The sequence below is a fragment of the Mytilus galloprovincialis genome, chromosome 11 (assembly GCF_965363235.1).
Source record: "Mytilus galloprovincialis chromosome 11, xbMytGall1.hap1.1, whole genome shotgun sequence".
Lineage (NCBI taxonomy): Eukaryota > Metazoa > Mollusca > Bivalvia > Mytilida > Mytilidae > Mytilus > Mytilus galloprovincialis.
Window position 1 is genome coordinate 83,436,632 of NC_134848.1, and position 24,979 is coordinate 83,461,610.

General features: G+C 33.3%; 1 long non-coding RNA gene across 1 annotated transcript; it reads left to right on the forward strand.

Annotated features, from left to right (window-relative positions):
* Window positions 1-6,962: 6,962 nt before the first annotated feature.
* LOC143052922 (uncharacterized) lies at window positions 6,963-22,714 on the forward strand. Its single transcript, XR_012971294.1, has 2 exons — window positions 6,963-7,050; window positions 20,217-22,714. It is a non-coding gene; the product is annotated as an uncharacterized LOC143052922 (long non-coding RNA).
* The last annotated feature ends 2,265 nt before the right edge of the window (window positions 22,715-24,979 follow it).

The window sequence follows — 24,979 nt, forward strand, 5'->3', positions numbered from 1 at the left end:
CCTGCCTTTGTGTTAAATTTTTTATTATTGATCAAGTCGAAAATGCTATCTAAAACACATACCACTCATGCAAAAAGAGGTGTCAGACAATTTTTTTTATCATACTGCTTTAATTACATTAAAGATGTCTGTTTCCGTTTTTTCCGTTAAATACCAATTCCTCAGAGCAATTGGTACTTTGCGGAACGGAACGGAACGGAAAAATAAATTAAAAAGTTTAAATCAGATTCATTTTGATCACTGTCTCTAATCAAGGACGACGTGAGGTCAGTCTAGATATCATAATGCATGACTTGCAAGTGCGTTAATTTCATGATAATTTATCAGGACAATCCGACATATTCATCTACAGAATATTTCCCGATGTTATACATTATTACACATTTCACCTGTGAAGATGAGATTAAGTATACATTTGTGTTATTTGTATATGGAAAACCGTAAAACACAGAAATTTTAAAGTTTGTTTTGTTTTAAAGATTTTTCGAAATTTTGATAAATGCCCCCTTTGGATACCTTAAATGAAATTCCGTTCCGTTCCGTTCCGTTCCGTAAAGTACCAATAGCCCACTTGTCTCAGACAAAAATACTTGATGCTTTAATATAGCACGTGTTACATTAAGGTATGAAAGACATTTTTTTTCTGAAACAAGTGCCTGTGTATATTACATATTTTGAGCTAGGTGCAGGAATCTTTGTTATAACAATACCAATCAAGTGATTGTTTAAGCATTTTATTTTATTAAGGGCATCCGATACAGTTTTTCGATATAATGTCATTTTTATAGTTTTGAAGCTGTGATTAGCGACAATAAGGGAAAAAAATCTGTACACGAGTGACTATACATGAATTCATTCATAATATTTTGAACTTGCGGACCAGATGCTCAAAGTTGTATTTTTTGTATAAGCATTTTATTTTATTAAGGGCATCCGATACAGTTTTTCAATATAATGTCATTTTTATCATTTTTCTGCATCAACTGCATTTTGTCATGCTTTCTCCAAATCTCAAATAAAAAATGTATGTCACCGTGCTGGATTCTATGATTAACGCGATTTATCCAAAAAATTGCGTCCCCCTTTGAAACCTCAACGTTAGCGCTAAAGTGCACGACGTCGCTGACAGACTTTTTCGACGTTATCGCTGCAAATTACCGGCGACATTTTTCAGATATTGCTTGTAATTTATTAGCTACTTATAAATAGGTCGTATTGTTTTCGGAAATAAAATCATGTAAATCATAAATAAATACATATCTTTGTGTCTGGTCTAAGTGAGAAATATCTCAAGAAAAATAATTACGAACTGTTGTTAGTTTGTACGGCTTTTCAAATTCAATACTCGGCAATTTACATGTACTGTACACACTCGTGTATTAACGTATGCATTAATTTGTACCATATGTTGACCTCTAGATGTTTTTTGTTCTGTTTTATTTGGCGGTCTGCTGATTCATTACAATACTCCTTTAAATTCCTCTATTCACGTTTTAATCACTTTTTAGAATTTCACATTAATTCATAACTTTTATACGCCGGGTCAATGATAACAATTGAATAAAATTGAGAGGCTCCTAAACAGTTTTTTAATTCACAGTTTTTATAGCTGACTATGTGGTATGGGCTTTTCTCATTGTTGAAAACCGTACGGTGACCTATAATGTTAATTTCTGTGTCATGTTTGTCTCTTGTGGAGAGTTGTCTCATTGGCGATTATACCAAATCTTCTTTTGTGTTGTTGTCAGAAAACAAAACAAAATCTTATCAAGGAGAATCTTCAATATGTTAAAGGATGCTTTTGTCCAGACATAGAAACTATACCATAATTATTTCAATTTTTGATTTGGCAAAAACGATTGAATTAATAGCGAGACGGGACTGGACATATTACCTATGCGTATTTTAATTGGTAAATTATAACGTAGGGTCTGTTTTTTAATTCTTAAACATGTTTTTTTTAAACAGTTTTTTTACTGGTCAGTCTTAACCATACGGTTAAATGGTTAAAGAACATTTTAACCAAGATGAAAAGCATGTTTAAGATATTTTTCAAATGGTTTATAGCTTAAACATTTTCTTTAAGCGTGGCGTTTTTGTTCCCCCTTTTAACATTTTAAGCAACCAACAATCAATCAATTCATAGAACACAAAATTTAAATGTCACTTTTTTTGGCAATATCTCGTGGGGCAACTGATTTTGTAGGAGTTCAACTCCACGTACAACAGTAAATGATACACGTATCTCTTCGTTAAAGTATCCACCACAGCATAGCATTCTCCGATTTTCAATATTTTGATCAGTTAAATAAGAAAATTGCGATTTAAAAATGCACATACCTTTTAAAGCGGTGACAATTACTCCACTCAAGCACAACCGGAAAATTCTCTCAGGGTTTTCATTGCAGAACCAAATGTTCTGCGTGTGTAAATTACCAGCCGTGATTACCACAGGCACTTGTCTCAGAAAAAAAAATACTTGATGCTTTAATATAGCACGTGTTACATTAAGGTATGAAGGACATTTTTTTTTTCTGAAACAAGTGCCTGTGTATATTACATATTTTGAGCTAGGTGCAGGAATCTTTGTTATAACGTTACCAATGAAGTGATTGTTTAAGCATTTTATTTTATTAAAATTTGAGTTATCTTCCTTTATCTATGATTATAGTTGAATAATGCTTTATACACTGCTTTGTTTAATTTTGTCTCCCACAGATAAATAAAAGCAATCTGTACCTTTAAGTGCTGTCAACAGTGTTCAATTACTTTGATTTGTCTTTAATCTTGAAAACTGTGATAGGTAGGCACAAAATTTTTCATTTAAGAATTGAATGCTTCTTTTTGTAAATTTATTGGGGTGTAAAAGCGTTGATCGAAGTACATTTTGTACGAAGCGCGAACGCGCTTCATTCTAAAAATGTACGCACGGTCAACGCGTTTACAACCCTATAAAGTTACAAAAAGAAGCATTCAATACTTATAATTACATTTTTTAGCTATGATCATGAAAACACGAATTTTACATATTTTATTATTTAATTCACCTGTGCACTTTATTGTTGGAGCACGTGTTATCATGAATGAAAAGTTGTATTGAGCAATGCAACTGCTTACGGAATAACACGTGATGTACAGTTAGCCAATCAGAATAAAATATTATAATGAAACATACATCTAATGTAATTATTATCATCAGATCTACATAATGCCTATTGATATCAAAACTGTCATCCATAAGACATAATGCTTTATTTAGAGTATGCAATACAAGTACAAACATAAGCTCTGTTCAGCTTTTAAAACCAACAATAAAAAAATCTCAAGTCATGCACACATAAATTAAACACATAAAGCAAGATTTCATATCAGTACATGCAGTATGGAACCATGCAGCACAAACGTTCTTTTAAAAGACGACACCTTATAGGTCGAGTTCTTGCATTTAAACGACGTATATTTCCAGTTTATTTCTGCCTGACGTTGTATCTCGATTATGGAATTTGAAACGCAGAAACTTTACTAACAACAATATAAATCAGAATTTAAGACAAATTTGAAGATCTACAAATGTGTCAACAAGGTTTAAATCGTCAGTCTACATCTTATTGGAGTTATTGCTCTTTAAAGTGGTATGGGAGTAAATATTTAAAAAAAAAGATATAACTCGTTTATAATTCTCCAAACGTATTATAATTTGATATACCGGTATCTTTAAATATAATAAAAAATGAAAGGTCAAAGATCACTGCGCATTTTCTCAAGCCACAGGTCGTGACATGACACATTTTATATGGCTTATACAGGGAAAATCACCATTATGTGATCAGAAGCTAAATTAAATGATAGAATTGTAAAATAAAATACGAAAAGAGTTTTTAGGAAATGCGTTGAGAATATCAAAAGAAAAAAGATTGGATCAAAGTTTTTTTCCCGGCTGAAATACAAATTAAATAGCAAAAAACCTTGAAGATTTCTTCAGAAAATGCATCATTTCTGGTTACCTTCTCTTACAATGACAATATAAAAACAAGCAACAATTATCTACTCTTGTAAAAAATCATATTTATAAGTGGCAATCTGATAATTTTATAAATTTGTTCTTTTAAATGAAAATTAGCATTAGGTTATCTGCATTCGTGCATACAACTGTGCTACTTTGATCTCCACCTAAGGATCACTGTTTTTTACAATCCAAGATGCCTGTAGCGAAAGACCTCCATCCCACTTTAAAGACGATATTTCCAATGTTTTGAATTTTTGACTATTAATTATGATGAAAACTGTTTTTTTTTAAGGGGAAATTGTTCATCAGGATAAGATAAATCTATAAATACGTCAACATATAAAAAAGAAGATGTGGTATGATTACCAATGAGACAACTCTCCACAAGAGACCAATAACACAGAAGTTGACAACTATAGGTCTTCGTACGACCTCCAACAATGAAAAGGCCATTCCGCATAGTCAGCTATAAAAGGCCCTGCAATGACAAATGTAAAACAATTCAAACGAGAAAACTAACTACCTAATATATGTCAAAAAAATGAACGAAAAACAAATATGTAACACAAAAGACCACCACTTACTATTGCAGACTCCTGACTTGGGACAGGTACATACATACAGAATGTGGCGGGGTTAAACAGGAGAGCGGGATCCAAATCTTCACCTTGGACAGTGGTGTAACAGAACAACATAAGAAGGAACTAAAAAAAAAATCAGTTGAAAAGGGTTAACTCATCAGATGGATAAAAATAGAAATTCATTTAATAAAAACCCAGAGTAGGCGTCTCTTGGTTCTGGTATATCCTAAAGACACTAAGTACTGATCTTTGAGTACCCACAGTTACAGACAGCACTAAGTCACTAACAACTTATAAAAACTCATGCATCTAAGACTAAATTATCAATCAATTCATATCCAACTTCCAATGAATTTAGTGTAAAGACGTCATAAACAGTCCGAGAAAAACATGACCTTGTGTCAATTTGCCTGAAATAGAGTTATTCCCCTTTGATTATTATTTTTACTAAACAAAATGGGTGGCTGTTGTTGAAGCCGTCCAGGCTTCTAAAAGACTCTAGTTGTGCTAAAAAAAAATGTTGAAGAAGGTACTTACTGAGAACACATAAATGCAAACATTATAAATATAATATAATGTATGTGCTGAAAGTTGGCGAAAGAAGACCTGTGTTTTAAAAGAGACCCAATTATATATATGAGAACAAACTGCAATATTATAAACAATTATAAATGACGCATTTTATCACATTAAAACACATAATGATTGAGCAGGATTGAGAATTTTTAAGGAAAATCCAAGGCTCGCCATTTTGAGACGTGACGAGCCATGGTAAGTTCAACTGTAAGAACAAAATAATGTATTGCAATATGTTTTATTATCTAAGTCCCCATGACCTAATAGAGCAATGCAATGACACTAAATTCAGATTACTTTTAAGTTTTTGTGTTTCATGAGTCCAGGACTCGTGGACTCGCCTTAGTGAGAACCCTAACTGAAGATACGCTTTGAATTGTATTATAAATCCTTGACACACAAACAGTGTGTATACAATAAAAAATACTTAAAACAAATTAATATAGCATTTATTGCTGTTGTTCGTTTCAAAGTCACAGTGAAGCCCTTATCACGAAGCAAATACCATCCATTGAAATAGGTTCGGAGGGAAATGTACCTGCAAGGAGCGATGTTAAAACTTACTACCTCCGTGTTGACAGTACAGATCGCTGTAGATAAACTTATTTAGATCATCTGGCCGGACACCTCTGATAATGAATTTAATTCTCGACGTAATTTAGAGACACACAGGAGCATTTGCATGGATGGGGGTTAAATGAGGCCCGTCATGGGGTTGTCAAAGTAATCACATTATAATTAAAAAAAAAAATACCGTCCTAGATTATTTCTAAGCGATTAACAAAGACCCCGAACTATATAGGAACATTGGTGGTACAATACAACAGAGAACACACTGTTTAAATCAGTTACAAAAAAATCAGTAAAGCACAAATAGACCAACGAAAATAAAAGTAAAAAATCGAAACTATAACCACTGATACTCGCAGTTACTTAATGTGAGTTCAAAGTCAACTACAGATGAGAAATACATTATGTTTCCTAGGCTTAAGACGTATCAATATATACACAATCTGAGAAATGCTTGACTCTATATAAATGAAAGTTACGCATAGCTGAGAGGATGAAAGAGCAGATTGGTACCCCGAGAAAACATTGTCAACCGCGGCGTAGGTAAAGTTTGCAATGCTTTTTTAAGGGGTATCAATCTGCTCTATCACCTTCCATAGGCGGATCTAGGGGGCCCCGTCCCCCCTTTCGTGGGAAAAATTTGGTTGATTATATAGGGAATCATTGAAGCATGACTGGAGCGGCCCCACTTAGGTCAGTCAGCCCCCCCCCCCCCCTTTTAGGAAAAGTTCTGGATCCGCCACTGCCTTCTCAGCTATGTGTTATTTAATGTCAATGATTATACTGAACGTCCTATCATTATTGTCTTTTACAGATTACTTTTATTTTAAAAGTATTTTCTATGACGTCACGTACATTACAACGTTACATGTATTAGTAAAAACAACCGAAAATTAAAGTTAAGCAAGGTCATGTTTTATTGTCATTTAAATTGTCGATTTTTGATTTGGTCCGGACGAGAGGGTATATAAACATTCAAAAAAAAATTGTCACCCGCTCAGCCGTGTGATAGAGTAAATTAACACCAATTCAATCAAAACTGACGAAAACGATAGAAATACTTCTTGATTTTTTTGCTAAATTTCAGGAAGCGGTAATTATCAGCCTTTCTGTTAGAGGTTATCATTATAACCATTGTATCTGCGCGAGTTGAGATTTTTTCATAAGTGGGGCGAGTTGGTGGAACAGTAGGGCGATTCAGTATGGGGCGATTTTGTAGTTGGGCGAGTTTAGCTTCCCTCGTAATTTATGCTGGTTTCTTTCCCTTGACTTGTTTTATCCTTGTTTATTTTTTCTTGCAGAGAAAAGTAACATTATGTAAGTTTATCAGTATACAGCGATTTATTTGTTACAAACTGTATGGCCAAATAACCTCAATACTGGTTATACATGTAACGTGGAAACTTACAAGAAACCTCTAGTTAACAGGGGCGAAATTGCTGTTACACATAATAGAAGTTCATAATACACCTTATCACTAATCCCGGCTGGTCCGGCCACTTGAACTTTTGACGCATACAACAATCACTTTTCCATTGTGGCGTCAGGTGTATACATATAAGTTCCAAAAGGAACAGTCTGATTACAATCAAGCCTCTCAGCTACATTTTCTGTGGGAGCGCTGAGAGGTTTGATTATAATCAGACTTCAAAAGGGAAAAAAACATTCTGGAATAAATATTACTTTACATGTTCATATTCATATAAATACACCTTATCGCTATTTGTCCGCCATTACTGGATATCACACAGGTTCCCATAAAATTTTGACGTCATAAAACAGGCCGGATTAGCGATAAGGTGTATCATGTGTATTGAATAAATGGTGTAGAAAATTGGTTCCAACAGGAATAGATATTATGACACTGTGTATAACAAAGTTTCCAGTGGAAATTCTGTTCATGTTAGGCTGAACAAATATACATTGACATTTCTATGATATTCATTGATATTTGGAAAAAGTGGCGAGGAATTAAATTGGCAGTGTCTGGCATACACATGTACATGCATGCCGCCTTTTTTTTGCGTGTACGCATAGCCAAATTGACGTTAGCATGCTTCACTTACAAGCCTCCGGTTTTATAACTTAATTGCATTGGATCAGAAATACGATTTGAAATAAACCCAGAAATTATCGCAATAAGTACAAAAAAGTGATAACTGACAGAGATTTGAACTTACATGTTTAAGATTTGAAATGTCACAATTTTGACTGAATAATGCAGATTCTAATATGACGTGCTTCTTTAGCTTTGTAAACAACACTGTGATAAAATTCTCGATAAAAAATACTTAGCGCAGACTCAGAGATATACATTATAATGGCTGTTACAATATACTTCCCATGTAAATCTACATGTATTGGAACCTATTTGCAGACCCTTTTCCGATTTTATTGTTTTAAAAAGTGCAATTAAAAAAAAACAAAATAACTTTTATTCTTATTCGTATGCATAATAAAAAGAAGTAATGCACAAGAGCTCGGAGAAATCAACAAAATAAAAATTAAATAAAATTCTGTGAAAGTCTATTAATCTTTTTGGCGCATTTAAGTCATTTCAAAACATGACGTCATACAAACGAAACCGCTAAAGTTGGAAGTTTTCTGTTACGTGAACCATTGGAATTCATATGATATTGTATTAAAACTGATTTTTTAGGTAGATTTTGTTTTATTTTCTATGCAATTGCATTATTCGCATATTTACTCATTTCAGCAGGTCAACATGGCGGCTCTTTAGTTACAAAATGTCAACTCTGGATTTGACCGAAGCTTACGAGAAAAACATGTAAATTAAAAATGGCAAATGTTGCGTTTGAGAATTTAAAGAATTAATTTTTTTTTCTAGCAGTTATTCACAAAATAACCTACGCAAGCTACATATTTATAAAGATATTTGAGCTTTATCTAACAGGGAGTAAAAAAGAACAGCCACACACACAGCATACCCACCCTCGCTTCAGATACTTTTGTTGAAACAATCCTGGTTAGTTTTTGAATAATTGTATGTCCCATATATCATGTTAATGGGCATAATGTTTTCTAGTCTGTGAGTCGGTCTGTTCGTTTGTCTGTTCATCTGTTCATCTGTGTTTGTCCCTCTTTAAGATTTATTTAGATGGGAGTCAAATAGAAAAAGCATTACAAACAATCGAGAAAAACAGAAACAAATATGTATAGGGAAGGTTCTTAGCATTACTGATCATAAATAAATTAGATTAGATTATATTCATGTACATTCAGGGATGATTCCACTATAGAGTTTAGGGCCGCTTAGCGGCCCTTAAATCTGCCAGCGTCCCCCCAAAAAAGTTTGTGAATATAAATTCCCAATTCAGGAAAATAAAATAAAAATCTGTAATTCCGGAAAAGTTTTAGTCACCAATTACGGCAACTATAATTTTTCATAGTTTGTTGTCAAACGTAGTAAAATCCGGATAAGAATGCTGACTACGATCGCATTTTATTAACAACGATTTAATTATGTCAACGTGAGGTTAACAATTTTAGCAGCCGGATTCAATTGAATAAAATTTTATGGGAGTATTTGAATTTGCAAAAGTAGATCGCTCAGCAGGTTGATCAAAAATTGTCAAAATTGGTGTCAAAGCAGACCTCGGCAAAGAACAAATTCAAATTTTGATATAACATTGATGAATAAATTGTAAAGGGCGCCAATCTTATAAAAGCAGATCGCCCAGCAGAGCCGGTTATGTAACTTGATTAAAACTTGTTTTGTAAAAGAAATTATTTTATATTTTGCTCTATTCCCTCAAAAAACAAAAGTTTGAGCGTTTTTGAAAATGATGTTGATGATGGACCATTCATGTAATGAGCACCCCCCCCCCCCTGAAATACTATGTCATCATTATGGAACTGTTTCAAAAGATATACAAATAATTTTAAAGTTCACTGGTAACTGGTGCAATTGCTTTAAATATCATTATCTTATCAATTAAGTATATAACCTTTTGTAATTGCTTTTCTGAATTCGACAATTGGCCAGTTCAATTTGAAATCCATTTGAATCAAGGTAAGTTTATAAAAATGATCTGTTGAACAAATACTGAATGGATGATTTTTTTCAGTGGTTAATATGGCAAGCCGTTTTGTTATTTAATCTAACTTCAAGATATCTCATAAACTTTATAAGATATCTTGTATAATAGTTCATTAGATATCTATAATATAGTTTGTAAGATATCTTATAAAGATATCTTGCATAGTTCATGAGATATGTTATAAAATTTATGAGATATCTTTCATAATTTATAAGATATCTCATATAGTTTTCTGTATCAGATATCTTATAAATTGTATAAGATATCTTATAAACAATATGATATATCTTATAAACTATATATAAGATATCTTATATAAAGTATATTTATAAGATATCTTATATACTATATAAGATATCTTATAATTGATATTAGATATCTTCTTTGTTAAGATATCTAATAAAAAAAAGATTATTTAAGATATCTTATTTCTCTAATTCTTCATCAATTTATCCCTTTCATTGTATAAAAAGTTTAATCAACGTGTGGTTCGTTTGATCTCAGTTCTTCTTTAGTTAAAATCCAATTATGACGTCAAATGTTCTTGCTTTCCTCTGAATTTCCTATTGTGACGGCATCAAAAAAGGCAACCATGCCTGATGACGTCACATAGAAAGAACACATCTTTTTGCAGATCATTCGAAAAGAAGGAATAAGTTTGCCTGCATAATGTTAGAAAATCATTTGAGAAACAGATTCCACCACCAAATCTCGTGTAATATGATATTTATCCACTCATGACATTTAAATTTTAAATATTTAAAACGCTCGGGCATGCCTTGCGTTTTAAATTTGAAAATTTAACTGTCTCGAGTGGATAAATAGCGTATTACACTGGATACAGTTGTATAATCTATATATATCATATAAGATATATTACTTAAGACATCGTATAGAAATTATAAGATAATTCATATAATATATCTTATATAATTTTCTTAAGATGATATCCAATAAACTATATAAGATATCTTGTATAAAAAAAATTTATAAGATATTTCATATTCTGAACGAGATATCTTAAAAACTTTAAAAGATATCTTAAAAAGTATATAAGATATCTTATAAGTATATAAGATATCTTACAATGTATAAGTATATAAGATATCTAAGTATAAAGTATATAAGATATCTTATAAAGTTTTAAAACTTTATAAGATATCTTATTAAATATATAAGATATCTCATATTATATAAGATATCTCATATAATATATAAGATAGCTTTAGAAAAATAAATTATATAAGATATCTCATATATATATTAAATGAGATATCTTATAAAAATCTAATATGTTATATAAGATATCTTATATATTTTGAGATAATTTGAAATTTGAATAAATAGCTAAACTGCTTAAGTGCCATAGATTTATGTTAGCTGGTATATATGCCTTGTTTACCAAAGTTAAGATAATAGTGCATCATGTGCAATGGTATTCATGTATTACAACTTCCCTGGTCTGAATCCAATAATTTCTTCAATCAGTGTACAGGTGAAACTTTATATACATTTTTCGTTTTTACAGGTCAGGAAAATGATATTATTTCGTTTTAGATTGTATGCATAAAAAATTCCCAATTGGGATAAAAATTCCCAATTTGATGTTCAAGGGACCCATTTGAAAACACCTGGAATCATCCCTGTACATGATCATGTATAAAACACATTATTAATCATGTTAATTCACATAAATTTATTCATCATACATAATGATAGTCTTTTATCATGTTTATTCAGAAGCAATACAGCTTATTGAATTTACACAACATGTACAAATATAATAGCATCAGTGAATAACATATAACATATATTAAACACCTAATTTTCATTTTGACCTATATATACATATATATGAAGACTCGAAATATTTTAGGTGCTGCGCAACAGTAGAAGTAGCAATTATAAATCCAGAGTGTTGCATGGATGTATAATTATCAAATGTATCTAGATTTAGACATACATTCATGACATATGGAATTTCATCATTTTTAGCTCACCTGGCCCCAAGGGCCAAGTGAGCTTTTCCCATCACTTGGCGTCCTGCGTCCGTCGGCGTCCGTCGTCCGTCATTGTCGTTAACTTTTACAAAAATCTTCACCTCTGAAACTACTGGGCCAAATTTAACCAAACTTGGCCACAATCATCATTGGGGTATCTTATTTAAAAAATGTGTGTCGTGACCCGTCCAACCAACCAAGATGGCCACCATGGCTAAAAATAGAACATAGGGGTAAAATGCAGTTTTTGGCTTATAACTCAAAAACCAAAGCATTTAGAGCAAATCTGACAGGGGTAAAATTGTTTATCAGGTCAACATCTATCTGCCCTGAAATTTTCAGATGAATTGGACAACCTGTTGTTGGGTTGCTGCCCCTGAATTGATAATTTTATGGAAATTTTACTGTTTTTGGTTATTATCTTGAATATTATTATAGATAGAGATAAACTGTAAACAGCAATAATGTTCAGCAAAGTAAGATTTACAAATAAGTCAACATGGCCGAAATGTTCAGTTGACCCCTTTAGGAGTTATTGCCCTTGATAGTAAATTTTAACCATTTTTCGTAAATCTTAGTAATCTTTTACAAAAATCTTCTCCTCTGAAACTACGTGGCCAAATTAATCCAAACTTGACCACAATCATCTTTGGGTTATGTAGTTTGAAAAATGTGTCCGGTGACCCGGCCATCCAACCAAGATGGCCGTCAGGGCTAAATATAGAACATAGGGGGAAAATGCAGTTTTTGGCTTACAACTCAAAAATCAAAGCATTTAGAGCAAATTTGGTAGTTAAATTGTTTATCATGTCAAGATCTATCTGCCCTGAAATTTTCAGATGGATCCGACCACAGGTTGTTGGGTTGCTGCCCCTAAATTGGTAATTTTAAGGAAATTTTGCAGTTTTTAAAGCAATTGCTTTTATGCCGTCGCGTATGGCCATCTTTGTGACCCAGATCAGAGACTCCGCCCAGATCAAGCCATAGTATTTTGTTAAACAGGCTCCTGGTCAGTCATTCTTTAACACCTATGTATGTTTTCTAATGCAATACATAGCTTGAAACTTTAAAAAAACGTTAGTGGATTTAAGAAGTTTCAGAATATGTTCTTGTAGATGTATTTTTGTATTTAAAGGGTCAACCGTTTGACTATCAAATAACATAGAAGTCCGAGTGAAAAAAAGTACATTTTTATAAATGCGATTCCGTTTTCCGCCGTTCGTACGATGTTTCAAAAAAATATGGATTCATTTCAGTTGTTGATTTAGTATTGAAAATTTTACTGAATTATCTCCTAATAAATACGGTTTTTTATGTTTAATTTGTGTTTCTTTAAGAGGTCAGGTGCTCTTGTTCATTCATAAAATTATCGTTCATTCATACATTTATCGTAAAATCAAAATCACTACACAGGTTAATGCGTAGTGTCAAATTATTACCTGTAATCTAAAAATAGACAAACTTTATTTGCGCAAATAACTTAGGGGAACGAAACCCTTGTTGAAAACACATAACAATAAGTTCGTTTTCCTTTTCTGTCAAAACTCCGTAATATTTATCGATCACCTTACTAATGAAATGGACCCGTCCAAACGTAGTAGATGCCAAGTCGGTCCAGATAAAGAGATATTTACAATTTGGAATTTTCTAGTTTATTAATACATAGATTGAAAAAAAGTACGTCTTTTTAAATATCATGATCAAAACTGGGTTTGCATAACAAATGTGACTTGTCAGATGAAACCATTATCCTCGTCTTTTCAGTGAACAAGTCTACTACGTTTGTTGACACTCGACGGTCCACCGTGTTAGCAATTTTATTTCACATGTTTTCGAAATATTGAAGATCATTTTTCGCAATGTTTCCTAAAAATTGATAAATATCAAAGCAACGTAGAGCTGTTTGTTCTTGTTCGTATAATAAAATTGAGAATGGAAATGGGGAATTTGTCAAAGAGACAACAACCCGACCATAGAAAAACATACAACAGCAGAATTAAGGTCACCAACAGGTCTTCAATGCAGCGAAAAATTCCCGCACCCGGAGGCGTCCTTCAGCTGGCCCCTATACAATATATATACTAGTTCAGTGATAACGATTTAATGTCATGTTTGTCTGTGATGACCCCCCTTTTCGGGATTGCATGAGAATTGTAGTTATCTCGTACCCACATGCACTTGTTTCTATCCATAGGAAGGTCGACTATCCATATAAAACTATTTATATGGATAATCGACCTTCCTATGGATAGAAACAAGTGCCTGTGCTCGTACCGCATCAGAAGGACACATATCAACTGAGCAATAATGTTTGGAACTTAGTTTTAAAAATGATGACAAAGTAACATTATGAAAATATTTTTATTAAGCTGAAATATACATTTATTCTTTACATGTTTATGTCTTGTAAGATATTTTATTTCTTTCCCGTTTTTTAACATTTGCGTCTGGAAAGTTGAAATGTTTTAACTTAATCATTTGTGTTAATGGTTAAATATAAATTAATAAAGAAAATTGTTAGAATTAAATCAATAAAGGAAATTACTGCCAAGGAAGTTACAAACACTACCAGGGGATAATCCATGATGATTTCTTTTTGAGTTATATGTTTCAGCACATGTATATTTGACCCCAACTTTAGCCTGGTAAACGTGTTGTCTCCTTGTGAAATATAAAACATATTAAAAATGACCTTCTGCTAAAGTCTTTTATTTATATAAAGTTAAAACCTTCTTACTTTTAACTAGACAACACTCATGTCAGGTTTAATTCTTGTATATATGTGGATGAAAAATAAAAGTCCCCAAACATTAACATGGCAGCAATTGCTTTTACAGCCTTTAAGGCTTTGATTTGTTATTATCTTGAATATTATTATAGATAGAGATAAACTGTAAACAGCAATAATGTACAGCAAAGTAAGACCTAAAAATAAGTCAACATGACCAAAATGGTCAATTGACCCTCTAAGGAGTTATTGTCCTTTATAGTAAGTTATAGTAAAGGTAGATGTACAAACACATCACCATCACCAAAACACAATTTTGTCATGAATCCATCTGCTTCCTTTGTTTAATATTCACATATACTGTACCAAGGTGAGCGACACAGGCTCTTTAGAGCCTCTAGTTCTTTTGATTGTGTATACACCCAAACATGATTTTTAGCATTTTAGTTATTTTAAAAAATTGTATTGCTGTCTTGAATTTTATATTTATAAGCAGTTAAGGATTTTATACCCCTCACAATGAAGTTTAAGTTTTAGGTGGGGGTTTGTGGTGGTGGTGGTGTGTGTGGGGGGGGGGGGGGTAAATAAGATTAACCAAGTGTGTCCTGTCTGTCCGTTTGTCCATAGATCTTGAAAGTGAGGTACTTGTGTGGATTGATTAAGTGAGATACTTGTACACTACAATAGTGTGTGGATTGATTGATTGTTGGTTGCTGAGTTAACGTCCAGTGGCAAATATTTCATGCATGTTCAGGACGAAAACACGTCAACAATAAATACTATAGGTAGATCTAGTAATAGAGTCCATCCAAGATGATGGTCAAAGAAATTCGGACTACCCATAGAAAATGAGGATATATTGGATAGGGACAAAAATTTTGCCTTGCAACAGGCCACCTATGAACCCCTCAAAAAGTTGTTGCAAGTGTTCTTTACGTACAAAGAGGGTGACACTAGGCATTGGCTTTCACGTCCTACACTGTCAGTCATGGGTAGTACACGTACTTGTGCAAGTAATGTTATTTACTTAAAAGAAGTAATAACAAATATACACATATAAGTTAATTATAATGTTTAAATAATCTCCCCTTAATTTTCTCAAAAATTCACTTGTATAACTACGAGGCTCCTACAGGGTACCCCCCTCAGGTCGCAAGGTCGCTTTTAAATTCGTCGAGAGGTCGTTTTTAAGGGAAATGTACAGGTCGCAGGTCGTTTTTTTCCCAACACAGAGGACGGAAGTCGGTTGGAGGTCGTTTTTTCAAATTTTACAGGTCGCAGGTCGTTTTTAGAAGGCCCTCATGTCGGAAGTCGCAGGTCGTTTTTGACCCTGCGGGAGCCTCAACTATAAGTAAATTTTTCTTACAATCCCACAAAAGTTCTCAAGTTTTGAGATGTAAAATCATGCCTTTAATGAATTTTCCCATGTTAGCTCTTAATTTTTTATTAGAGTTCAGTGTTTCAACAAAAAAACTGATTGCACAAAGACTAAAAGTATTTACCCAAGGCCTTCAAAAATTGCTCCTTGGGGCTTGTAAATGAGCAGTGTTCTGAAGATAACCATATGATAACAGACACGTTGGATTTTCATTGTCCATGAAATTACACTTAAATGATTAGTAAGACATCTGCAAAAGGCAGACAATTTTGAATTCTAAGATCAAATAAATCCTAAGAATTCAAGAAAAGAAGATAGGATGACTTTTTTTCTTAGGCACTGGCTACGGTTACATGGAAATGTAACAATAATAAAAATATTATTGTTACAGTGGAGACTTATTTCCGGAATGCAAAGTTGGGTAAGGAACCGATTAATTGCGAATGTAACAATAATTATTGAGGCTACGGTTACATTGCGTTATTGTTACATGAAAAACAGCAATGTACGCTAGATATATTAAACTTAAATCTTCTATATAGTTGTGTTGCTTAATTCATTCATGTCTACTAAATAATACTTGTTATAATAATAAATAATAAATATTATTATTCAACAAATGGTGTTTAAATAGTTTTAGGTATTAATGGATTTGATGTTCTTAAAGATACTACTTCAAATTAGTAGTGCCAAAGGCGAAAAATAAAGTTCAATGGTTTATTGTTGAAAACTCGGGCTTAGAAAACTGTTCACTTTTAAGTATTTAACTGCACACCTACTCGTATTACTGTCATTATACTTTGAATAAAATATGAAGAGATTCCTATTACCAATTTTGTTTGGCTGAAAAATTTAAAACTTGCATGCGTTTGAAACGAAACTGAAACAATATCAAGACACAAATTTCATACAGCTATACAAACGCACTTACCAAAAATTGATACATCAAAAGCAAAGTCTGCTAACTGTGAACTAACACTGTGAACTTCTGTATACATGTATAAAATTGAGAATGGAAATGGGGAATGTGCCAAAGCGACAACAACCCGAACATAGAGCAGACAACAGCCGAAGGTCATCAATGGGTCTTCAATGTAGCGAGAAACTCCCGCACCCGTCGGAGGCGTCCTTCAGCTGGCCCCTTAACAAATATGCATACTAGTTCAGCGATAATGGACGTCATACTAAACTCCGAATTATACACAAGAAACTAACATTAAAAAATCATACAAGACTAACAAAGGCCATGCAAAGGCTCCTGACTTGAGAAAGGCGCAAAATTGCGGCGGGGTTAAACATGTTTATGAGATCTCAACCCTCCCCTATACCTCTAGCCGATGTAGAAAAAACAAACGCACAACACTACGCATAGTAAAACTCAGTTTAAGAGATGTCCGAGTCCGATTTCAGAATCCATTGAGGACGTACTATAAAAAAAAGTCAAAAAATTGTATGTTATACTTGTATGTATTGTAAATATAAGATAATGTCTTCAACTTTTATTATTTAGTACATATTACTAGTCCCATCGAACATTGCTGTTTTTCATGTAACAATAACGCAATGTAACCGTAGCCTCAATAATTATTGTTACATTCGTAATTAATCGGTTCCTTATCCAAGCATGCATTCCGGCATTTAGTCCCCAATGTAACAATGATATTTTTATTATTGTTACATTTCCATGTAACCGTAGCCAGTGCCTTTTTCTTATACAAGTAGTCCGAGATTACTCTGACGTCCAACGGGTGTTTTGCCAGACAAGCTGGGCCGTGGGTCATCATTGCTGCAAGTTTTGTTAATCTAAAATCGATTTTACATATATCTCTATTGGTCAATCAATTTTTCCCAAATTAAGTTAAGAAAGGGGGGGGGGGGGGGGGGTCAGTGAAAAAAGTATGTGAATTAAATTTTTTATCCTTCATTGAACTTTTGATGTCGTCCCTAACTGCAGTTACGATCATCCCAATATGGCGGACACAAATATAGGGAAATTTATAAGGCTGATTTCTCCACTTTAACAGCTTATTTTCAGATTTGTTTTATGTCAAGAAACCTCTAAATAAGCATTGCCTTTGAAATATTTTTTTGGACAGTTTGGAAAAGCAACAAGAAGAATGAAAATCGAGATACAAAAAATCACGATGATGACCGTAACTTTTATTTATTTTTATCAACGATGATCGTAACTTTTACTTAAGATGATCGTAACTGTCTGTTTCAAAGAAGCATTTTGTGATAAATAAGGACAAATAAAGCTGTCTAGTATGCGAAAAAATCTTCGTTATCAGCTGATATTGTGATAATAATGAGGAACGATCGCTGAGGGGAGGGTTACGTCCTATTGGTAAGTGCACTTCAACTGATGACTTGGCGAGTTTTCGTATTTATTTTTATCTAGTTCTATATTGAAATGCATTGGGGGTTAACAACTTTATATTGATTTCATATGTTTTATATAAATAAGGTATTGGACAGATCATATTAATGACCAGTTTTTTTTAAATTGGAGATTTTTTTTTTCATTTTGTTCCCCTACACTTTATAGGGACAATAGTTCCTTTCGAGGATCTAGTATTTTGGGGGAATTCATACTTTATAGTTACTTTTATTAATAGATTTATGATTTTTAAAGGAGATTGAAAAAATAAAGCACTAAGAAGTGTAATCATATCTGTTGAATGAAAAAAAAAACCCAATGCAACCGTCAATAAAGGGAGCTACTATTTGAATTTTATTTGGGGGAGGTGCTAGGCTGAATAATTTTGTCCTGCATTTTTTATGTTGAAATCTCTATCCTTCGTTTTTATTTTTACTCTATTCGGTCCTGCTTTTTTTCATCCTGATTTTTTTTTAAATAAATTGTCATCCTGCCTTTTTGTTTGGGTAAGATGTTCATCCGGCCTTTTTTACTGAAATCTCCTGTCCTGCCTTTTATCTTAATTTCACTCCCCCTTTTAAAAATCAAATGGTAGATCCCTTATTGATATGTTTGGCTTAAACAACTTCTTCGACTAACTTCAATAATAAATGTCATATCCCGTATAAATGTAAGGATCTGTAGCTTTGAAAATTTAATATGAACGTGTATACCATCTATTTTAACTTTTCCTTCTTTACATAAATAGCCAACCCATGGTAAATATAGGCAACAGTAGTCCAGTGGCGTACCCAGAGATTTTCATACAGAGATGGGGGACTGACTGTCTAAGAGTAGGTCCGCTACAGTCATGCTTCATTGATTCCCTATACAATCAACCAAATTTCCCCCACAAAAAGGTGATGCGAGCACCTTGATCCTCCCTCTAAGTCCACCTCTGTAGTCTACCAATGTTTAATAGTCATAGTTAGATTAAGAAAAAAACCAAGGCCAGGCAACCGTTAGAAAGTCATCAAAATAATGTAACTTCAGGCCTTCCTTTACTTTATCATCAGTGAAGTTTTGGCCTATATCCTTAAACTGTATCATGAGAATACTTCATATCAACGTAAATCCATTTTGAATGTTAACTTAATTACTCATAAGAAAAAAATATTATTTGATAACATTTCATATAAGTCTGCTAATCCCCCTTATGTCATTTCTTTTTAGAATAGCGATTTTCATTTATTCTTTGTTTAATTTTAAAATCATAATATTTTTTTTTTTATCGTGACTGCTAAATAGGATGTTCATTTAGTGAACAAAAACATTTGTTAATTTTGAGTTACGATCATCTTTTTATAAAAGCAAGTCAAAGTTACGATCATCTATAGACGAACTTACGATCATCATCATGATTTTTTTAATCTCGATTTTCGTTCTTCTGGTTGTTTTTCTATAATTTATGAAAAACACATTCAATGGCAATGCTTATAAATATTTTTCTTGATATAAATTTAAACAAATCTGTTAAAATGGAGAAATTAGCCTTATACAATATCCCTATATTTATGTCCGCCATATTAGGATGATCGTAATTGCAGTTACGATCATCACGTTGACGCCAGTGACAACTTGATGATTAACTTATGTGTTGCATATTTATTTTTACTGCCTCAATTTAATAAAAATTACCTGTATAGGTACATGTAGTACCCCTGACTGACTGTTATCAATGATCTTTTTATAATCAGAAGACAGTACATTTCCGGACATTTTTGCTGATTATTTCTTTTATCAAATTAGAGGCAAGATTATTAAAAAAAACTGCACATTTCACCAAAACAGTGTACTGTATTACAACATACATTTTCTGTAAATATATATGTTATAATATTGACAAGGACCCGAGCTAGCAAAAGGTTTTAGTTAACTTTTGTTTTGTTTCTTATAGAGTGGCATATGACCCTTATACTGCAGATATATGTAGACCTTACATAGGATGTATGGGCTAGATGATTTAGTCACAATCAATGGGGCCCAAGAGAGACACTTAGGTACAGAGGCTGGTCATAAGCCTCAAGACTGTGATTTGTGTGGCAAGCAGTGTAAACAACCTGGTAATTTGCAAAATCGCATTAGAACACATACGGGGGATACATGTTATGATTGTGATGTGTGTGGTAAAGGGTTTATTTATGCCAGTAGTTTACAGAATCACATGCGAACACACACAGGGGAGAAACCGTATGACTGTGATGTATGTGGTAAAGGGTTTAGTCGCATTGGTAATTTACAGAGACACATTAGAACACATACAGGGGATACACCTTATGACTGTGGTGAATGTGGTAAAGGATTTAGTCACCTTAGCAGTTTACAGAGACACATGAGAACACATACAGTGGATAAATCTCATGAATGTGATGTATGTGGTAAAGTTGTTCGTCACCTTAGTAATTTTAAGAGACACATGAGAACACATACGGATGTTAGAACTCATGATTGTGATGTATGCGGTAAACGGTTTAGACAGCATTTTGATTTAGGGAGACACATGAGTATACATACAGGCGATAAACCTTATGACTGTTGTGAATGTGGTAAAGCGTTTAGTCGACTCAGTAATTTAAAAAGACACATGAGAACACATCATGTACATACGGAGGATAAAGCAGATGAAGCTCACAATGAACATACTGAGATGTTTGTCGTTGAGGTTCAGTGTGAGTGATATTTACATAGATGCACGACAACACATTCTAGTCAAATCAAGGCAAATATAATTTTTGTCGAGCCTGCAACTTTTGTTGCAGAAAGCTCGACATAGGGATAGTGATCCGGCGGCGGCGGCTACGGCGGCGGCGGTGTTAGCTAACTTCTTAAAAACTTTATATTTTAGAAGGTGGAAGACCTGGATGCTTCAAACTTTGTATATAGATGCCTCATGTTACGAAGTTTCCGTCAGTCACATCATCACATGTCCAATGTCCTTGACCTCATTTGCATGGTTCAGTGACCACTTGAAAAAAAAGTTCAAATTTTTTGTAATGTTGAATTCTCTCTTATTATAAGTAATAGGATAACTATATTTCATATGTGCGTACCTTGCAAGGTCCTCATGTCTGTCAGACAGTTTTCACTTGACCTCGACCTCATTTCATGAATCAGTGAACAAGGTTAAGTTTTGGTGGTCAAGTCCATATCTCAGATACTATAAGCAATAGGGCTAGTATATTCGGTGTATGGAAGGACTGTAAGGTGTACATGTCCAACTGGCAGGTGTCATCTGACCTTGACCTCATTTTCATGGTTCAGTGGTTATAGTTAAATTTTGTGTTTTGGTCTGTTTTTCTCATACTATATGCAATAGGTCTACTATATTTGTTGTATGGAATGATTGTAAGGTGTACATGTCTAGCGGGCAGATGTCATGTGACCTTGACCTCATTTTCATGGTTCAGTGGTCAATGTTAAGTTTTTGAGTTTTGGTCTTTTTATCTAATACTATAAGCTATAGGTGAACTATATTTGGTGTATGGAAATATTTTATGATCTTTATGTCAGTCCCGCAGGTTTTATTTGACCGTGACCTCATTTTCACGGTTCATTGCCCTGTGTTAAGTTTTTGTGTTTTGGTCTATTTTTCTTAAAACTATAAGTAATAGGTCAACTATATATGTTGTATAGAAGCATTGTTAGCTGTACATGTCTGCCTGGCATGGTTCATCTGACCTTGACCTCATTTTCAAGTTCATTGGTCTTTGTTTAGTTATCTTGGTTAATGTTAAGTTTATGTGACAGTTGTTATAAAGCTTAACTTTATACTTAGGACTATCAACATAATATCAATGATTAGTATAGAAGGCGAGACATTTCAGCGTGTGCACTCTTGTTGTTCAAAATAACATATCGCACATGTTGAAAGAAACTCATTTGAAGGCTTCTAGAGAACACATACGTGTGACAAAACATCATAAATATTATGGGCAAGCTTAAAAGTTTTTACAGACGAAATGCAATGAGGAGATGGGTCTATGTTATAGCGTATTTATATGTTTTCCTTTCTCAATTTTATATGTATGTAAAACGTATAGGTTACACGTGTGTATATCGAATATGTTACATGTGTATATAATGTACATCTGTATATGTTACATGTGTGTATACTATGACATATATATATATTTATGTTAAATGTGCGTATTACGTAAATGTTGCTTGTGTGTACTATATTTACTCATATATATATGTTACATGTGTGTATAACATATATAGCAAATTTCGTATGTATTACCTAGATAGTTCGAATACTTTATATATACGTTGAATTCGAAATACATGTACATGCATATACGCAATTACAATTTTTATATAGAGATTTGTTTTTTGATTATGTATGTTCGAACTTTTTTGTATTTATGGAATTAAAAATAAACGGATATACACGTATTTGTGTATGGCTAGACTTCAGATTCTATTTACATGTATCATGTTTAATATACGGAGTTTTGACATAAAATTATGTGCATACCACATACGCAAATACAGATACAACAACATTGTAGTTGCATGCATAGATGCAGAACTAGGACCACGTTATACAGGGAATTACTCAAACAAATTTTTTATAGAACTATTTTCAACAACTTTGTTTAACCCCGCCGCATTTTTGGGCCTGTTCCAAGTCGGGAGCCTCTGGTCTTCGTTAGTCTTGTATGATTTTGGTCAGAATATAATTTGCTTTATAAAATACAGAGTTTACTCTGAATATTGGATATAATGTGAACCAATTTGTATAAAACCGCATTGCCAATTAAGGAATTGGGTGGGTGAATCTGCTTCCCATTTAAAACAACCTAGCATTGAAGACCTGTTGGTGAACTTCTTCTGTTGTCTGCTCTTCTATGGTCGGGTTGTTGTGTCTTCGACATATTCCCCATTTCCATTCTCAATTTTAGCTACGACTTAGAAAAAAAATATATTAAAATGTCTTAAAAGTGAGACAAAGTAAGAAATAACAAATCAAGACACAAAAAAAAAAAAAAAAAAAAAAAAACACAACACACAAGGACTAGAACAGCACAGACTGACAATGAAAACGCCAAATATTAAATAAAAATAAAATACCCGGACCCATATAATTAAAACAAAACAGATAGGATATTGATACGGATCGAGTAGCAACAATGGACATGCGTATCAACTTTAAGACACTCAGACAATTTTTCCCGCATGAGAAGAATCATGTGATCGGAATCTAACCGGACAACCACAATTAATATGATGAAAGAAGTTGGTCTTTTTGGAGAAAATTTACCCATAGACTTATGAAAGATGCATTCAGCGAAGGAATAATATGCTGTCGGACTAATGGAAAGTCAAGAGAAATGAGCTATCTGAATGATGGGATGTCGGGATAATGGTTGTCGGACTTACGGGATGTCACCGTCTCCTTGACACATTTAAACGCTATTTGTATGATAATAATAAGGATAATAATATCAAAATTTGTATACGACCGCAGAACATTTTTTGCGGTCGTATATTGGTATCACGTTGTCGTCGTCCGAAGACTTTGTTTCCGGACAATAACTTAAGTATTATAGATATCTATGACATTTAAACACAAGATTTAAAAGGAAGGTTGGGATTGAGTTTGGGGTAATGGGCTTAACAGTTCCAGAATTGGGGACCAAAGAGTCCCTTATAAGAATTTTTCTAGTTTCCAGACTATATCTTGTGAATATCACAAAGGGATGGTTAGGATTGGCTTGAGGGGGTTATTGCTCAAACCATTTAGGAATTAGGGTCAAACAAAAGAGGAAAAACAAGGGGTTTATACTGGTTAATGGACAATTAAGACAAATTTAAAGCAGTGCAAGGGAGGTAATCCAAACTTATTTGGAATTTAATTTAAACATACGGATTCAAAAAGCGAGACAGGTATAAAAAAGAAGATGTGGTATGATTGCCAATAAGACAACTGTCCACAAGAGACCAAAATGACACATACATTAACATTAACAGTACGCTGTTTCTGGCGTCGGCGACGGCAACAATGTATTAGTTTGTGAATAGGTCCAGTTTATGGTTAACCACTAATGATAAAGTAAAGATATTTGATATGCAGTCGCATTACTGTGGAAATTATTTGGCCCGCTCTCAGTTATGGTCGTTGACATTTTTGCTGAGTTTTTTCATGTATTAGTTTGTGATTAGGTCAGTTATTGGGGAAACACTAGTGGTATGTTGATGATAATTGGTATGCAGTTGTATAATTATTGGCATATCTCATTTCTATGGAGATATTTTGGCCCCGCCTCTTCAGTCATGGTATATTGACTTTGAAACTTTTGCTTAATGTTCATGTGTTAGTTTGTGATAAGTTGGTTTATGGGAAACCGCTAGTTGTAGGTCAATTATATTTGTTATGCTGTAGTGTTAGCATTGGAACATCTCATTACCATGAAGATTATTTGACCCTCCCCTTCAGTTATGGTTTGTTGACTAGGAAATTTTGCTTAGTTTACTTATATGAATTTGTGTTTAGGTTTGTTTAAAAGGAACTAATTCGGATCAGTCAATGGTATTCGGTATGCAGTTGTATTAGCATTCACATTTGGCACATATCATTTCCATAGGATTGTTTATCAATGTACCTTGAGTCATGGTTCATTGACTTTGAATATTTGCAAAACTTACATGTTATAGTGA